Raw genomic sequence first — 18,943 nt, 5'->3', positions numbered from 1 at the left:
GTAGTCACCACACCATGAAAAGCCCTATGAAAACTCATTTTATTTAAAAACATACTCTTGGGAGTCACCACACCATAAAAAAGACCCTATTTAAATGAAAACTCAGTTCATTTAAAAACATGCTCTTGGTAGTCACCACAACATAAAAAGCCCTATAAAAATTAAAACTCACACTTTTAAAAACATGCTCTTGGTCATCACCACATCATAAAAATCCCTTTAGAAATGAAAACTCACTTTATTTAAAAACATGCTCTTGGTAATCACCACATCATAAAGATCCCTTTAAAAATGAAAACTCACACTTTATTTAAAAACATGCTATTGGTAGTCACCACACCATAAAAAGCCCTATTTAAATGAAAACTCAACTTTATTTAAAAACATACTCTTGGTAGTCACCACATCATAAAAATCCCTTTAAAAATGAAAACTCACACTTTATTTAAAAACATCCTCTTGTTAATCACCACACCATAAAAAGCCCTATAAAAATTAAAACTCACACTTTATTTAAAAACATGCTCTTGGTTATTCATGACAACATAAAAAGCCCTATAAAAATAAAACTCAAACTTTATTTAAAAACATACTCTTGGTAGTCACCACACCATAAACAGCCCTATAAAAATGAAAACTCGCACTTTATTTAAAAACATGCTCTTGGTGGTCACCACACCATAAAAAGCCCTATAAAAATTAAAACTCACTTTATTTAAAACATGCTCTTGGTATTCACCACATCATAAAAATCCCTTTAAAAATGAACTCACACTTTATTTAAAAACATACTCTTGGGAGTCACCACACCATAAAAAAGACCCTATTTAAATGAAAACTCACTTTATTTAAAAACATACTGTTGGTAGTCACCACACCATAAACAGCCCTATAAAAATGAAAACTCACACTTTATTTAAAAACATACTCTTCGGAGTCACCGCACCATCATAAAAAGCCCTATAAAAATGAAAACTCATTTTATTTAAAAACATACTGTTGGTAGTCACCACACCATAAACAGCCCTATAAAAATGAAAACTCACACTTTATTTAAAAACATACTCTTCGGAGTCACCGCACCATCATAAAAAGCCCTATAAAAATGAAAACTCATTTTATTTAAAAACATACTCTTGGGAGTCACCACACCATAAAAAAGACCCTATTTAAATGAAAACTCACTTCATTTAAAAACATGCTCTTGGTAGTCACCACAACATAAAAAGCCCTATAAAAATTAAAACTCACACTTTTAAAAACATGCTCTTGGTAATCACCACATCATAAAAATCCCTTTAAAAATAAAAACTCACTTTATTTAAAAACATGCTCTTGGTAATCACCACATCATAAAAATCCCTTTAAAAATTAAAACTCACACTTTATTTAAAAACATCCTCTTGGTAGTCACCACACCATAAAAAGACCCGATTTAAATGAAAACTCACTTCATTTAAAAACATGCTCTTTGTAGTCACCACAACATGAAAAGCCCTATAAAAATTAAAACTCACACTTTATTTAAAAACATCCTCTTGGTAGTCACCACACCATAAAAAGACCCGATTTAAATGAAAACTCACTTCATTTAAAAACATGCTCTTGGTAGTCACCACAACATAAAAAGCCCTATAAAAATGAAAACTCACACTTTATTTAAAAACATGCTGTTGGTAGTCACCACACCATAAAAAGCCCTATTTAAATGAAAACTCACTTTATTTAAAAACATACTCTTGGTAGTCACCACATCATAAAAATCCCTTTAAAAATGAAAACTCACACTTTATTTAAAAACATCCTCTTGTTAATCACCACACCATAAAAAGCCCTATAAAAATTAAAACTCACACTTTATTTAAAAACATGCTCTTGGTAGTCACGACAACATAAAAAGCCCTATAAAAATAAAACTCAAACTTTATTTAAAAACATGCTCTTAGTAATCAACGCATCATAAAAATCCCTATAAAAATAAAAATACACTTTATTTAAAAACATGCTCTTGGTAGTCACCACACCATAAAATGCCCTATAAAAATTAAACTCACACTTTAGTTAAAAACATGCTCTTGGTAGTCACCACACCATAAAAAGCCCTATAAAAATTAAAACTCAAACTTTATTTAAAAACATGCTCTTGGTAGTCACCACACCATAAAATGCCCTATAAAAATTAAACTCACACTTTAGTTAAAAACATGCTCTTGGTAGTCATGACAACATGAAAAGCCCTGTAAAAATTAAAGCTCACACTTTATTTAAAAACATGCTCTTGGTAATCACCACATCATAAAAATCCCTTTAAAAACGAAAACTCACTTCATTTAAAAACATGCTCTTGGTAGTCACCACAACATTAAAAGCCCTATAAAAATTAAAACTCACACTTTTAAAAACATGCTCTTGGTAGTCACCACACCATGAAAAGCCTTATTTAAATGAAAACTCACTTTATTTAAAAACATGCTCTTGGTAGTCACCACACCATGAAAAGCCCTATTTAAATGAAAACTCACTTTATTTAATAACATGCTCTTCGTAGTCACCACACCATGAAAAGCCCTATAAAAATTAAAACGCACTTTATTTAAAAACATGCTCTTGGTAGTCACCACACCATAAAAAGCCCTTTTTAAATGAAAACTCACTTTATTTAAAAACATGCTCTTGGTAGTCACCACATCATGAAAATCCCGATAAAAATTAAAACTCACACTTTATTTAAAAACATGCTCTTGGTAGTCACCACAACATGAAAAGCCCTATAGAAATTAAAACTCACACTTTATTTAAAAACATGCCCTTGGTAGTCACCACACCATAAAAAGCCCAATAAAAATTTAAAATTCAAACTTTATTTAAAAACATGCTCCTGGTTGTCAGAACATCATAAAAATCCCTACAAAACTTAAGACTCACACTTTATTTTAAATCACTTCCCTAATCGATTGGTCTGTCAAATGAATTAGCACTGCAACCTGTTATTTTTCATCAATTAACGAACTACTGTAGGCTTGTGTGATAAGCGTTGATGGATATTAAATTAAGCATTTCATATTATCGTGTTGGATCTGGTTATTGAACATTTTAAAAGCAAATATATTTCCCCTCAATCTCGGGGCCCTGGGCACGTGCCCAGTGTGCCCATTGGGTAATCCGTCTCTGGGGATGAGGTTAGTATTAATAGAAAAAGCAGGTTTAGTAAAATAATAACTATGTTTCCTGTATACAAATGCAACAATAACCCAAATAAAAATTGTATAACTCCTAATGTTAATGCATATATACAGTCATGTGAAAAAGTAAGTACACCCCATGTAAAGTTTTGACTTTTTCAACATATTTCAACATACAGCTATTTTATCTTCATTTCAACAATATTGATAGATAAAGGTGATATAATATAACAAATATCGTGAAACATTTACATTTTGTAGTCCATTGTATAATTTAAATAAACATAAATGCAAATTTCGCATGTGGAAAAAGTAAGTACACCCTTGGCTCTAATAGGTGGTATTGCCCCCTTTGGCAGAAACAACCTCAAGTAGGCGTTTCTTATAACTATCTAGCAGTCTCTGACATCGACTGGGAGAAATTTTTGCCCACTCCTCCATCCAGAATTATTTCAGCTGTGCGATGTTTGAGGGGTTTCTTGCATGCACAGCTCGTTTCAAATCCCCCCACAACATCTCGATGGGATTTAGATCCGGGCTTTGACTTGGCCATTCCAGAACCCTCCATTTCTTTCTTTTCAGCCATTCCTTGGTGGATTTACTGGTATGTTTAGGGTCATTGTCATGTTGCAAGGTCCACCTTCAGTTGAGCTTCAACTTTCCGACAGATGGCCTCACATTATCCTCAAGTTGCTTTTCGAAGCTGCTCCATGCGCTCACGCTCTCGAAGCTAAGTGATCTATCACAATCGTGTTTTTGTCGAGACTGTATCTATCTTTCGGTGTGTGTACCTATAGCGTATCTTTTGGAAAATTTTCGGTGCTCATTTTTCGTACATGTATACACAATCGTCGGTTAATGGTATCGAGTATTCTGCGGCCTAGTACTCGTAGGCTTAGACTACCGTACCGTCTCCGACCTTGTGGATTTGTTTTTCTCTCAGCGATTCGTCGAATGCGCTGAAATTATTTTCGTTCTCTGTTTCGTACCAGTCGTTCACCCCGTACCTCCTTGTTTAATATCTGTACTCACAAAAAAAAAAAAAAAAAATTTCCTTATCAGGTCTTATTCGTTTATTTGTTGTTCTTTTTGTTCGTTCGTTCTTCGTTCGCGATCACGCGGTTAGAAATGTATAATCTCTCCCCTGAACAACTATTTTCTCTCATATATTATAACACCCTTTTCTTCTTTTCCTACAAAAGGATGCTTTCGTCTTGCTCACCAAATCTATTCATTCCAAAAAATATATATAATACCATCTCTTACAGTTCCTCCTTTCTACATTCCCTAAACTATCCAGAACTCCACCCCTCCTCCAGTGTCCTCAAACGTATTTTTGACTCAAAGGTCTCAAACTCATTTTGCAAAAAATGTTCGTTTCCCATGAATCGTACACTTTTCAAAATCCAATCTCACCCCTCCCCTCCAAATCCTCCCCATCACCCATCCCTTTCAAATCTCCCCCCTTGCCCCTTCCCTCCCCTCCCTCCTAAACTCCCCCCACACCCCTCCCCTCCGAGACTCTCCTTCGCTCCTCCCCTCCTAGACTCCCCTCTCACCCCTCCTCCTCAAAGCATCCTCCCTGCTTCTTCCCCCTTCCAACTTTCACCTTCATCTCCCCAAACCTCCTGCCTCGCTCTTCCCCCTCCTCAAATAACACCTCACTGTGCCTCACCCAATCTCCATCAAACCTTTTGTCCGCCCCATTCTTCCCTTTCTCCAAGCTATTCTGAAATCTCTGAAATCTCTGACACACCTTCAACAGCTCTCCCTACCTCTTCCTCCTCTTCCACATCTTACCCTACCCCACCCCCCCTGTTCTGGACCCGATGCTCCCCCTTCCTCTTCATTAACGGTATGGACCTCAAACATCCGGGGCCTTCGCTCAAACTTGACTGACCTCTCCATACAGGTTGCTTCTGTCAAACCAGATGTGATGTGCTTAACAGAAACCTTCCTCCTTTATGATGTCTCTGATTCCTTAGTATCTCTCCCGGGCTACTCCCTCCTCTGGTATGATAGACCTGAGCCTCGTCCTGGAGGTGGGGTTGCTATCTTTATAAAAAACTCTCTTCCTCACTCGCCCTCCACTGCCCTCTCTCCACCTCACCCCCAGGAATACCTTTGGCTACGGCTTCCCCTTCACTCCCACCTTTTGTTCATATGTGTGTTGTACCGTCCACCAAACAGCGATGACTCCATCTACATCTCACTGTCTGATAATATGGACCAACTTCTATCTACCCATCCCAACTCTCTCTTCCTCATATGTGGTGATTTCAATTGTCACCATGCCAGTTGGCTGGGTGTGGGTACCTCTCTCACCAGCCATGGCTCTTCAGCAAAGGACTTCTGTGACTCACTGGGACTGACACAATCTGTCAATTTCCCGACCCGGATCTCAGTCAACGAAGCATCTTCTCTTCTGGATTTGGTTATGACAAACTTCCCTGAAAATGTCTGCTGCTCTTCTTCTGCTCCAATCGGCTCATCTGATCATGTGCTTGTCAAAGTGGACATCTCTCTGACCATTCTCAGAGAGCCTCCTCAGCGTCGACGAGTCTGGCATTTCACTCAGGCCAACTGGCACGGTCTTCAAGCAGCCATCAATCATCTGGACTGGTCTCCCATCTCTACCGCCTCTGACATCAACTCATCCTGGGATTCTTTCAAAGTAAATTGCTCTCTCTCATGCACAGATTTATACCATCTCGTCTTCAGTTGTCATACCCTTCCTCCCGTCCATGGTACACGGAATCTTGTGGTGAGGCTGTTGCCCTGAAACAACTTGCTTTCGTCTCCTGGAAAGCAAATCCAACGGAAGGAAATCTCATTTCCTTTCACAAAGCCCGAAACAAGTGTGTGTCCACCCTCAGGAGAGCCAGGAAACAATATCTCACCATTCTCAAGACCGAACTATCTTATCTGTCTCCCTCTTCCAAATCCTGGTGGCGTCTGGTCAAATCTGTTTCTGGTGTTTGTTCCCCCTCCATCCCCTCCCTCACCTCAAACGGCTTAACGGCTGACTCCGCACGTGAAAAAGCTGAATGCCTCAACTCTGTGTTTGCCTCTAAATCTTGTGTCCCAAACCCATCCCTCTCTGTACCCACCGTACCCAGTCGTACCCAGCTGCTCCTGGACTCTGTGTCCTTTCCTCCTGACAAGGTGGAAAAGTTTCTGTCAACCCTCGACTCTGATTCTGCAACTGGTCCTGAAGGCATCAGCCCACGGGTCCTAAAATCATGTTCTTCTGCTCTTTCACTCCCTCTTTCTGTTCTCTTCACCCTCTCTTTTGCTCAAGGTCATCTGCCATCTGCTTGGAAATCAGCCAACATCACCGGTTTGCACAAAAAAGGTGCAAAAACAGATCCCAGCAACTACAGACCAATCAGCCTTCTCCCAATTATCAGCAAAGTCATGGAATCCATCATTGCTTCAGATATTAAATCTTTCCTCTTCTCCAATGGCTTGATCTCTGATCATCAATTTGGTTTCAGACCTGGTCACTCTACTCTGGACATGCTGCTTCTGCTTTCTCAACAATGGATGGAGGTCCTCAACGCCAAACAGGAAATTAGAGCTGTCTCCCTTGACATTTCACGTGCCTTCGATACGGTCTGGCACCCTGCTCTGCTCACCAAACTCTCCTCCTTTGGTATCCATGGAAATCTCTACGCATGGCTGGCGGACTTCCTCTCTGGTCGTAGTCAACGTGTGGCCCTGAATGGGTTTCACTCATCTCCTCTTCCTGTTCAGGCTGGAGTTCCCCAAGGTAGTGTTCTGGGCCCTGTGCTTTATCTGGTCTTCATCAATGATCTCTCTGACTCTCTCGAAAATCCTCTCTATCTCTTTGCTGACGACTCTACTCTCTGTCACTCCATTCCTCATCCCTCAGATCGGCAGTCTGCAGCCTCCTCACTCTCTGCAGACCTGGACAAAATCACAGACTGGTCAAACAAGTGGAACATCTATCTATAATTCCAGTAATCTCTGTACGTTTGTACGTTTGTACGTCTGTACGTCTGTACGTCTGTACGTCTGTTTGTCTGTGACCGCTGTTTCTCGACAACCACGGGTCCGATATACTTTTAACTTGCCAGGTATATTGCTGGGGACCCGAGGATGTGCCTTTTCAAGGTTTCATATTAATCGGACAATTACTTACCGAGCTATGTCCAAAAAACGATTCAACCAATCAGAGAGCAGCGAACTAGCGCGTGTGCCGAACGTGGCGGACACACTCTGCTTCGGATGGCACATTTGAGAGCGTATTCATTTATTTCACGTTTGCAAACTATGTTGGCGTTAAACTATGTTTTAAAACTAATAAAAACGAATTTGCGATTCATTCGCTTTCCTGCGCGTTTGTGCACGCGATGGCGATTTCTTTACCAAACTCCGGAAGCCGTTCGCTTTGGACCAAACCATTTCATGTAAATAGAGGGGGGGGATTGTCACCGTACTCGCAAGCCGTTCGCTTTGGACCAAACCATTTCATGTAAATAGAGGGGGGGGATATAATTTTAGATATAGATATAGTACGGGCAATGCCCTAGTGTCTTTCAATCCTGACAAATCTCACACTCTTACAATGTCTCTCCGAAAGGACCGACTGGACAACCCTCCCATCTACTTTCTCAACAATCCTCTCCAAGAAGTTCTGTCGCTCAAGCTTTTGGGTCTCACTATATGCCATGATCTTTCTTGGGAAAACCACATTTCCAAGCTGGCCTCCAAAGCCAGTCGCCGACTGGGCATCCTCCGTCGTGCGAAGTCCTTCCTTGGCACACCTGAGCTCCTCACCACATACAAGGCTTTCATCTGCAGCTCAATGGAATACTGTTCCCCCCTCTGGGCTGGTGCTCCTGCCTCACACCTTGCTCGGCTTCACGCTGTTGAGGCCAAAGCTTTCAGAATCTTTGGAATCTCCTGCGATGTAGTCAACACCGAGGGCCTTTCACTCACTCACCACAGGTAGGTTAAGGTGTTTCTGTCTTCTACCGACTCCTATCCGGCCTTGCTCCCCCAGCTCTCTCTGTGCCCTGTCCCCCCAATATTCCTTCATGTCGCACAAGATCTGCCTGCAACCCTCTTATGGTTAAACTGCCAAAGTCTAGGCTCTCTGCTCACCTTCACTCTTTCATTCCCCTTTTCTCCCGCCTCTGGAACAAACTCCCCCACTCCCTTCAATCCCACTCCTCCCTCCAGGTCTTTAAAACAGCTGTTCACCACCATCTCTTATCTTCCCCCATCGAAAACCTTGATCTTTTCTATCCCCGGTAATTCACCCCAGAGTCCTTGCAGTGTTCATATGTTTTATTCCTCTCCCACCTCCCCCCAAGTCCTCCCGATGTCCCTGCTCTCAAATGTTGTGTTTGTGTCCTTCCCCCTCTTCCCCCTCTCTTTTGTGTCCTTCCCCCTCTCTCCCCATCTTGTCTGCCGCTCCCCTTGTTTTTTGTGTTTTGTGTGTCGGTTTGTCTTTTTGTGTGATTAATGTTCGCTCTTTCACGAGCCTCGATCTTGTATACAAAAAAAAAACAAAAAAACACCCTCTGGTACAATGAAGAATTTATAGTGGATTCGATGATGGTGAGCTGACCAGGCACTGATGCAGCAAAGCTGCCCCAAACCATAATATTTCCACCACAATGCTTTACAGTTGGTATCAGGTTCTTGTGGTCAAATGCTGTCTTTGGTTTTCGCCAAACATGTCTTTTGGTACTGTAGCCAAATAGCTCTACCTTTGACTCATCTGTCCAGAGCACATTGTTCCAGAAGTGCTGGGCTTTGCCTAGGTGTTCATAGGCAAACTTTAGTCTTGCCCTGATGTTCTTTCTGGACAGCAAAGGTTTCCTCCTGGCACACCTCCCATGTAGATCAAATTTGTGCAGCCTCTTTCTAATGGTAGACTCGTGCGCTTTGAAATCAACAGTGGCAAGAGCTACCTGTAGCCTGTAGGTCCCGTGATGACATTCTGGGGTTCTTCGAGACTTCTTTCAGCATCTTGCGGTCTGCTCTCGGGCTGAACTTGCTGGAGCGGCCTGGCCTGAACAAGTTGGCAGTTGTTTGGAATCTTCCCCACTTGTAGATACCAAACTACAGTAAATGTCTGAGGTTTAAATAAGATTGGTTCCTCCAAGATCCTCTCCAACGATGTTCTTTTCATTTGCACCTGAGCTAGTGCACCTGATTCTAATTTTAGGTATTTGAAGTAGTGATAAATGTAGGGGTGTACTTACTTTTTCCACATGCGAAATTTGCATTTATGTTTATTTAAATTATACAATGGACTACAAAATGTAAATGTTTCATGATATTTGTTATATTATATCACCTTTATCTATCAATATTGTTGAAATGAAGATCAAATAGCTGTATTTTGAAATATGTTGAAAAAGCCAAAATGTACATGGGGGTTACTTACTTTTTCACGTGACTGTAGATATTGTTTGGCAAATCCACACTATATTATATTACACGATCACAAAACACGCCTCATTAGTAAATGGACCAACCCGTGATCATGGCGGAACGTTGCGGTTTAAAAACTCAGAACATCTGTCCCAATGTGACCCAAAACTACAGCAGCGTAGTTGAAAAGGGAAACACAACTCAGCATTCGGTAGGGAGCATACCTGCACCAGGTGAACACCGTACGTTTTGTTAGGTCTGACACTGAAAGGTCGAATCTCGATTCGACTTGAACTAAAATCTAATCACTTGTTCTTGTCGCTCAGCAACTCATAGTTTTGTCATAATTCGTCCACAACTTTTTGAGATCTTGTGCTATAATATATTGTTGCGGATCTCTTGAAGCCCGTCGACATACAGAGGGGGCGCTAAATCTCTTTTCCCCCTCGGGCTCGGGTCTTCTAGTCCACGAGGCCGAGTCGCCACCCCCGTTGCGAGCTTGCGGAAGGGTATCGGGACGACTCCACACGTACCTTCGGTATCCACGCTGCCACGAGAACAGGGACTGGACCTTGCACAAGCCACGCTAATCGAATACGTCGAGCAGTTTGCGTATCACGTGACTCGTGCCGTTACTTTTATTGAACCCGATTCGGGCGGTTTTATTCATGTGATGCTGGTACAATAGTGAAATGACGGGAATGATCAAATTGAAGGAAGAACAGGGTTTATTTACAACTATACAAGGATAAGAGACACAGAGCAAGCTTAACCAGTCTTAACTTATCTCCGGACAAGGGCCCACTCACTCACACGGGGGAAAAGGAGGAAGAACAAGTTCGCGCGCCAAACGCGCCTTGACGCCGGTCACTCCGGGTCAGCTCACCGGGCGTGACCCTCGGGTGTTCACGGCACGTATGCTGGGAGCGCAGGCAGGGAGATCGGCCATCTGTGGCTCCGGAATGGATCGTCTCCACAAGCATGATTAACACAGCCGCAGAGCGCAGGGCACAGGGAGAGTTCGGGTAAAGAGGGCTATAACAAACAGGGGACATCACTCGTGCTGCGACAAAGTCTCTTTCTCACTGCACTCACAACGCTCTCAAAGCACGAACTCGGGCACGAACCAACTCTCAAGCTCTGTCTGTTACTCCGACACTGACTCTCACACGACTTTGACGTGGGGGGCTCGGGGCAGGGTCTTATATGGCCCCTCTCCAGCCTTACCCGAATGTCCCAAGCCCCTCCTCTCGCTGCCATTGTGAGCCACTCCCCTTGAGCTCCGATTGGCTGCTCGCTGATTACCGGCCACTCCCTGCAGCTCCTCCCTTCCAGAGGAGTCTGTGGCCAGACTTGTTCTAGGCCTAACACGTGGCATTCCAGCCCAAAGAACACCTAACTCACTGGCCTGCTCAACGCAAACTAACACAGGAAAGGAGACTAAGCTTACATTTAATAAGAAATAACTGAACTAAAGCGAGGCTATATGTTGTGGTGCATCTACCTACGAGGGGGGTTATCTTTATTCGCAAAACCGCAACAATATCATTTTTGGCCCGATCTATCATTAGTGAAGAATCGTTTACAAAATTATAAAATTCTCCCACCCGGATTCGGATTCGGACCTTCACCAAAATTGAATCAGTTCTTCCTTGTCACACACACAACTTGTCCACCAAATTTCGTCTGAATCTGTCCACAATTATTTGAGATATCATGCTATATTATCGTTTTTGGCCTTGTCTTTCAATGGTAAAAAATCACTTCAAACTTTTCAGATCCGGATCTTCACCAAAATCCAATATTTTGGTCCTTGTCACACACCCAACCTCTGCACCAAATTTCTTCCGAATCTATCAACAATTTTGTGAGATATTCTTTTCACAAACAAACAGACAAACAGGGGTGAAAACAAAACCTCCTTGATGATCCACCTTCGTTTGTGGAGGTAACAAAAGGTGAAAAGGGTTGAACATCACCCGAAATTAACTTTGTTCATTACATAAGCGGGAGAATCACAAAAGGGTCTTCGGTCTGTCCAGCTTGTGTGTTCAGTTACCAAGCAGCTTGCTATCGCTTGCCAAGCCAGCCGTTCCTTACCAACGGTTTTGTTGAAGTGCTTGCTTTTGTGCTTAAACCACTTGGCGGGCACTCTGCAAGAAACTTTTTTTTCTTCCACGAGCCTCGTCTTTGTATCCAAAAACAAATAAATAAACAAGAAAGACGTCATACAGAGCACAGTACTTGATATAATCCACCCCAAACCCCCAAAAAGTTTCTATTGAGACATCAAATTGTCCATTTGATTGAGATTAAAGTTGACAATCATAATCTTCGCTCATTGATTTTCAGATGAAAATTTTATGATTTTAAAAGTTTGACTTTTAACCTTTTGACCTTAAATAGTTTGTCTCACAAATCAGTGAGGCAATTTGCAATTGCTCTTTAATGTTCAGGTTAATCGGATGAAAATTGCGAATTTTTTAGACAAATTGATGATTTTAGAAGTTTGACCTACAGTTGACATTTGACCTTTTAACGTTAAAAAATAGTTAATTCCCCAATTCGGTGATTCAACATGCAAATGCTGTTCAATGGCAATCGGATGAAAATTGACTATTTTAGAAAGTTGACCTCAAGATGACCTTTGACCGAAAAAAATCAATAGGCTTCTCAGTTGTGACTACCTCTACAACTCGGTAAAGTTTCCTGACGATCAGGGTAGAATTGTAACTTGTGGGCAATTGACATAAAAACAGACAAATAAGAAACCTGTCGTGCACAGAACGATACTTGCGAAATCCCTAAAATAGGGTGTTATCCTTTAGCCGATGTTGACCTTTGGCCTATGTTGACCTTTTAGCCGATGTTGACGTCAAAAATAATAGGTGGCTGAATTCATTGTCCTGATATGCAAATCCTCTTTAAATTTCAAGTGAATCGGATGAAAATTGAGGATTTTTATAAATCTGCCAAAATTGTTGACCTTTGGCCTATCCTGACATTTTGACCTCAAAATCAATAGGTTTGTTTTTCCTTAATATGGCCAACTCTACGATTTGGTGAGGTTTCGTAAAGATCGGTGGTTTGTGCCCAGGACCCCAAAAAATGTTAATCCACCTCTGCCTGACTGACACTCACATATACACTCACTCACACACTGTGAATCACTCACTCACTCACTCACTGACTAAGTGACACACTCACTCACACAACGACTCATACTCATTGACTGACTTAATCACATACTCTCTGACTGTCTGACTTACACCCACTTACTCACTCACATACATACTCATTGGCTCACACTGACTCACTCAACTCAATGACTGACTCACACAATGCATTCACTGTCTGCCTCACTGACTCGCTCACTCACTGACTCACACTCACTCACTGACTGACTGACTGACTCCCTCAATGATGGACTGACTCACTCACACCCACTCACTGATTGACTGACTGACTCCCTCAATGTCTGACTGACTCACTCTGACTGTCTCACTTACACCCACTCACTCACTGACTCACTCAATTCACACTGACTGACTCTCACTCACACACACACACTCACACCACACTCACTCACTTACATACCTTCACTCACTTACCTATGGATGAACACTGCTTGATCGATAAGTTTACCGGACTAAGGTCCAGGTGAGCTAAAAACGTGTTTCTTACCTGGTAAAAAGTAAGACAAGTTTTAGGAATCCTTTTTAACATAACACGAATGTAAGTACACGTGGTCGTGGTGGGGAGTGACACTGTGGTGCTGGGCACACACGTTAAACAAAGGTAGGCCACAACACTTTGGTTTAAGTCGAGCTCTTTATTAGTTGCTCACTCGTCAGCACTGCCGTGCTCGGGGCTGCGAGCCCGCGTGTATATCTGGAGGCCACGCCTCACCTGGGGCGTGGCCGACACCCACTGGTGCTCGGAATTATGTCACTGCGCCAGCGAGTCATCGTGGCCGCCACACGCGCCCCCCCCAGAATTCCCGCGCACCTGAAGGGTCAGTTTGCGGGGCAAATGGATGACCCGGCCTAAGCGCCCTCTGGTGGCTGGCGGCGTCTGGGATGCCGGGATGCCATCTGGGATGCCTCTGGCGACATCAGGGATGGGTGCAGGGCAGGGGGGTGGCGTTACGGTGGGGTTTGGGCGGTACCGGGGTCCACCCGCCTGGGGGCGGCCCCGACGTGGGGGCAGAGCCGCTGGCGGGGGGTGGTCCAAGTCGAGGTGGGCCGGCTTGAGGCGGTCCACGGAGACGCGGTCAGGAGTACCGCCGATGTCCAGGGTGAAATTCTTCGCCCCGGTCTCCAGCACGCGGAAGGGCCCGTCGTATGGGGGCCGCAGCAGTGTCCGGTGGGCATCGTGGCGGACGAACACGTACTCCGCCGTGCGAAGCTCCGGGGCGACGTGCGTTGGCGGGCAACCGTGGTGCGCCGTCGGCACCGGGGCGAACCTCCGGGCGGTCTCCTGCATGGCGGAGCGCTGCTGCGCCACGGACCATGGTGCCGTGGAGTCGGGGAGGAACTCGCCCGGCACCCGCAGCGGTTGTCCGAAGACCAACTCCGCCACGGATGCGCGCAGGTCATCTTGGGCGCCGTGCTGAGGCCCAGCGGGACCCAGGGGAGCCTGTCGACCCAGACGCCGTCGCGGAGGGTGGCCTGGAGCGCGGCCTTCATGGCGCGATGGAAGCGCTCACACAGGCCGTTGGCCTGGGGGTGGTAGGCCGTGGTGCGGTGCAGCTGGACGCCATGCCCCCACGCTACCGCCCCCCAGAGCTCCGAGGTGAACTGGGTGCCGCGGTCGGACGAGATGTCCGAGGGGGCGCCGAACCGGGCAACCCAAGTGGCGATGAACGCCTGCGCGACGTCCGCCACCGTCATTGCTGCCAAAGGCACGGCCTCCGGCCACCGAGTGGTGCGGTCCACCATGGTGAGGACATGGATGAAACTCAGCGAGGGGGGCAGAGGTCCCACCAAGTCCACGTGAACGTGGTCGAACCAACGTTCGGGCACCGTAAACGGGGCCAGCGGGGCCTGGGTGTGGCGGTGAACCTTCGCGCGCTGGCACGCGAGGCACGTCCTGGCCCAATCGCGGATGGCCTTCCGGAGGCCATGCCAGACAAACTTGTCGGCGACCAGCTTTTGGGAGGCCTTCATGCCCGGGTGGGACAGGCCGTGGATGGCGTCAAAAACCCGGCGCTGCCAGCCAACGGGCACGATGGGGCGAGGCCGGCCGAGGGAGACGTCGCACAAGAGCGCCCACATCGTCGAATGGCAGCTCGGTGACGTGGAGGCCCATGACGGTGGTCCGAAAAGTCTGGACGGCGGGGTCGGCGGACTGGTCCGCCACCATCCGGGCATAGTCGATCCCGAGGTGGACCGCGTGGGCGACGGACTGGGAAAGGCAATCCACCACTGGGTTGTCCTTCCCCGCGATGTGCCGGATGTCCGTCATGTACTCGGACACGGCCGAGCGGTGCCGCTGCTGCCGGGCCGACCACGGCTCGGCGACCTTGGCCATTGCGAAAACCAGGGGCTTGTGGTCGACGAAGGCCACGAACAGGCGGCCCTCGAGCAGATGGCGGAAGTGCCGGACCGCCAGGTGGAGCCCGAGCAGCTCACGGTCGAAGGTACTGTACCGCCGTTCGTGCGGGCGGAGCTGCCGGCTAAAAAAACGCCAGTGGCTGCCAAGCTTCCTTCACCCACTGCTCGTGCACCGTGCCCACCGCGTAGTCCGACGCGTCGGTGGTGAGGGCGATCGGTGCATCGGGCGCCGGGTGTGCGAGCATGGTGGCGTTAGCCAAGGCGAGCTTCGCGCCCACGAACGCCGCATCCATTGGCTCAGTCCAGGCAACGTCGCCTTTGCCCGGCTTCCCCCGGAGGGCCTTGTGTAGGGGGCGCAGGCGCTGGGCGATGTGGGGCAGGAAACGATGATAAAAGTTCACCCTGCCCAGGAACTCCTGGAGCCCCTTGACCGTGCGGGGGTGTGGAAAACCCCTGACCGCCTCCACCTTGGCCGGTAAGGGGATGGCCCCGTGCCTGGTGACGCGGTGCCCCAAAAAGTCTATTTCGGTGACGCCGAACCGGCACTTGGCGGGGTTGATGATCAGGCCATGTCGGCCCAGGCATTCGAAGAGCGTGCGGAGATGGCAGAGGTGCTCCTCACGGGACGCGCTTGCGACGAGGATGTCGTCCAGGTAGACGTACACGAAGTCCAAGTCGCGCAAGATGCTGTCCATAAGCCACTGGAGCGCCTGGGCCGCATTCTTCAACCCGAAGGGCATCCGCAGAAACTTGAAGAGGCCGAATGGTGTGATCACGGCCGTCTTCGGTATGTCCTCCGGCCTGACGGGGACCTGGTGGTATCCGCGGATGAGGTCCACCTTGGAGAAGAGGGACATTTTCGCCAACCGGGTGGAAAAGTCCTGGATGTGAGGGACCGGGTAGCGGTCGGGGGTGGTAGCATCATTGAGGCGGCGGTAGTCTCCGCACGGCCACCACCCGCCGCCGGGCTTGGGCACAATGTGCAGCGGCGATGCCCATGCGCTGTTGGAGTGCCGGACGATGCCCAGTCGCTCCAGCGTGGCGAACTCCCCCTGCGCCACGGCGAGCTTCGCTGGGTCGAGGCGGCGCGCCCGGGCGTAGACCAGTGGCCCGACGGTGGGGATGTGATGCTCCACCCCGTGCTTGACGGCCACCGCCGAGAAAGTGGGCTGCGTGAGGGCCGGGAAACTGGCGAGGAGGCGGGTGAACTTGTCCGCTGCCGGAAGCGTGCAGACCAACCTCGCCGGGACCGAACTGCTCAGCAAGCCGCTTGGTGAGCCGCTCGGTGAGCCGCCCAGGGAGCTGCTCAATGAACTGCTCAGCGCACAAGCAAGCGAGCTGAAGGTTTCAGCTTGGACAAGGCGTCTTTGCCTCACGTCCACCAGCAGCCCATGCGCACAGAGGAAGTCCGCTCCGAGTAGGCCCATGGGGACACTAGCGGTAACGAACGACCACTGAAAGCGCTGCCCCCCCCGAACCGCAGCAAGAGACAATGCTTTCCGAATGTGCGGATGGGCGTGCCGTTGGCGGCAAGCAAAACGGGGCCCCGGCCCTCAGCTTGCTTGTTCGGACGCGGAGGCAGGGAGGACGCTCACCTGCGCTCCCATGTCGCACAGGAACCGACGACCCGATGAGGTGTCTGTTATGAACAGAAGGCTGCCAGTATGGCCGACGCTCATGGCAGGAAGCGAGCGCCGGCCTGGCCATTTCCCGACCGGCTAAAAGTACAAGGCGGGCGGCAGGACCTGGCTTTGTGGCCGAACCTGGTATGGAACTGGCACCAGGTCTGGCCCGGTGGTGGTTGTCGCGCCGGTCGTGACGACGGTAGTTGGCGGGGCGTGGCGGCGGTCACGCGCGGATCCGCCAAACCTACGCCGTATTCGGGAGGATCCGAACGCCATGCTACGTGGTGATCCGAACCACTCGCGCCGTGCGTGGCGCCGGGATCCACGATGGCCGTGCTATATGCCGGCCATGCATCGTGGGCTGCGAAGAACTTGTCCGCCTCTCTGGCCAGGGCGCGCAGTTCCGTAATGGTCGAACCGGCCAGCGCGAGCCGCACCTGTACAGGTAGCTGGTGGAGGAAGAGAGCACGGAAGAGGAAATCCGCGTGGCCATCGCCGAGCAGGGACAGCATGTAATCCATGCGGGTGGATGGTCATGTGTCGCCGAGGACGGGAAGGTCCAAAAGACCATCAGCGCGGTCGGCCTCTGTGAGGCCAAACGTGTCGAGGAGAAGGCGCTTGAGCACCGGGTACTTGCTTTCGTGCGGCGGTGCCGTAGGAAGGACACGACTCGGGCGGCCGTGCCGGATCCAAGGGCAGTGACCACGTAAAAGTACCTCGTGTCATCCGCTGTGACGCCCTGGAGCTGGAATTGGGCCTTGGCCTGTAGAAACCAGGTGTTGGCCTGCGCTTCCCAGAACTCCGGGATCTTGATCGCGACAGCGTTGATGGCCATGGCGCGTTCGGGGAACAGCAACGGCTGAACAAGTGGGGGGTCACCAGTGTGATGCTGGGCACACACGTTAAACAAAGGTAGGCCACAACGCTTTGGTTTAAGTCGAGCTCTTTATTAGTTGCTCACTCGTCAGCACTGCCGTGCTCGGGGCTGCGAGCTCGCGTGTATATCTGGAGGCCACGCCTCACCTGGGGCGCGGCCGACACCCACTGGTGCTCGAAATTATGTCACTGCACCAGCGAGTCATCGTGTCCGCCACAACACATTTATTTTATATCAATAAATTATTTTTTTTAAACGGGGACTATCAATTAATTATGTTAATTATAAAAGGGGGGAAATATCAATTAATTATCTCATCATTTCTCCGTCAAATTGAGTGTGACGTCACATAATGTTGGATATGATTTTACATTGATCATTTCACAGGGAATCACTAGATTATTGGAGTCGATGAAACTTGTGTTATAATGCAAATGTACAATGTATTATACAAATGTACAATGTACAATGGAAGTATACACGTCACGGACGTTGTTACGGATGTTAACTTGTTACATTACACATACACCGCCTAGTGGGTGATTATGGCATGCATGGTAATACGGTGGGTTGTACTTCCGGCGGCACTTCCGGGCTGGACGTGGGACATGACGCATGAATTGACATCGGCTCCGTGACCTTTTCCACAAGCGGCTGAAACAGTGATCGGGTCGGATCTTCTGAGGAAAAGGTTTGTTCGGATTTTCTCATTTTATTATTAATACTGAGAAAGATATTCTGTAAAACGATCATTTGAAGTGATTCTTCATATTAATGGAGATAGGGCGAACATTATGATTATACATAGCACGATATGACAAAGAGATGTGGATGGATTATGGCGAAGCTTTGGGGATGAGATGGGGGTTGAGAAGAAGAAGAAGCTGATTCGATTTAGGTTCAGGTCCGAATCCAGATCCAGTCTATCAGTGGATACAAAATGTTACCTGTTTATCCTGGTGGATGTTTGTGCGATACCGAGTGACGTTCTACTTCGTTACTTGTGAAACTAATCCTGGTGTTGGCTTCATGTTTAATGTGGCTGCTTTAGTTTAAGATGTTAGGGTCACGCTGTTAAAATAACACCAGGTGGTTTGACTCAGCGCGTCGTCCTTTTAAAGTCGGAAAAATGAGTACCGGCATCCCGGAAACAGGGGGCACTGCATCAGCAGCGCGCGAAACTGGAATTTTTTTTTTTTTTTAGGGGAATAAGTCTTGGGTCTTGGTGACATAAATCATCAATTTTCAACATAGTATGGCGACCATGGTGCAGGTGCAGTAATTGTGCCTTTG

General features: G+C 47.4%; 1 protein-coding gene and 1 long non-coding RNA gene across 2 annotated transcripts in view; one reads left to right on the top strand and one right to left on the bottom strand.

The window, feature by feature from the left end:
* Nucleotides 1–18,943, bottom strand: part of LOC137411091 (E3 ubiquitin/ISG15 ligase TRIM25-like) — a 212,658-nt gene that overhangs the window by 47,076 nt on the left and 146,639 nt on the right. The window lies entirely within an intron of this gene.
* Nucleotides 18,247–18,943, top strand: part of LOC144889637 (uncharacterized) — a 55,346-nt gene continuing 54,649 nt past the window's right edge. The window contains exon 1 of the long non-coding RNA XR_013621948.1: nucleotides 18,247–18,341. This is a non-coding gene — a long non-coding RNA (uncharacterized LOC144889637). The remainder of the gene's footprint in view (nucleotides 18,342–18,943) is intronic.

The sequence above is a fragment of the Myxine glutinosa genome, chromosome 1 (genome assembly GCF_964187855.1).
Source record: "Myxine glutinosa chromosome 1, kmMyxGlut1.1, whole genome shotgun sequence".
NCBI lineage: Eukaryota > Metazoa > Chordata > Myxini > Myxiniformes > Myxinidae > Myxine > Myxine glutinosa.
Note: the sequence above shows the minus strand (reverse complement) of the source record. Positions and strands in the feature narration are given on the sequence as shown.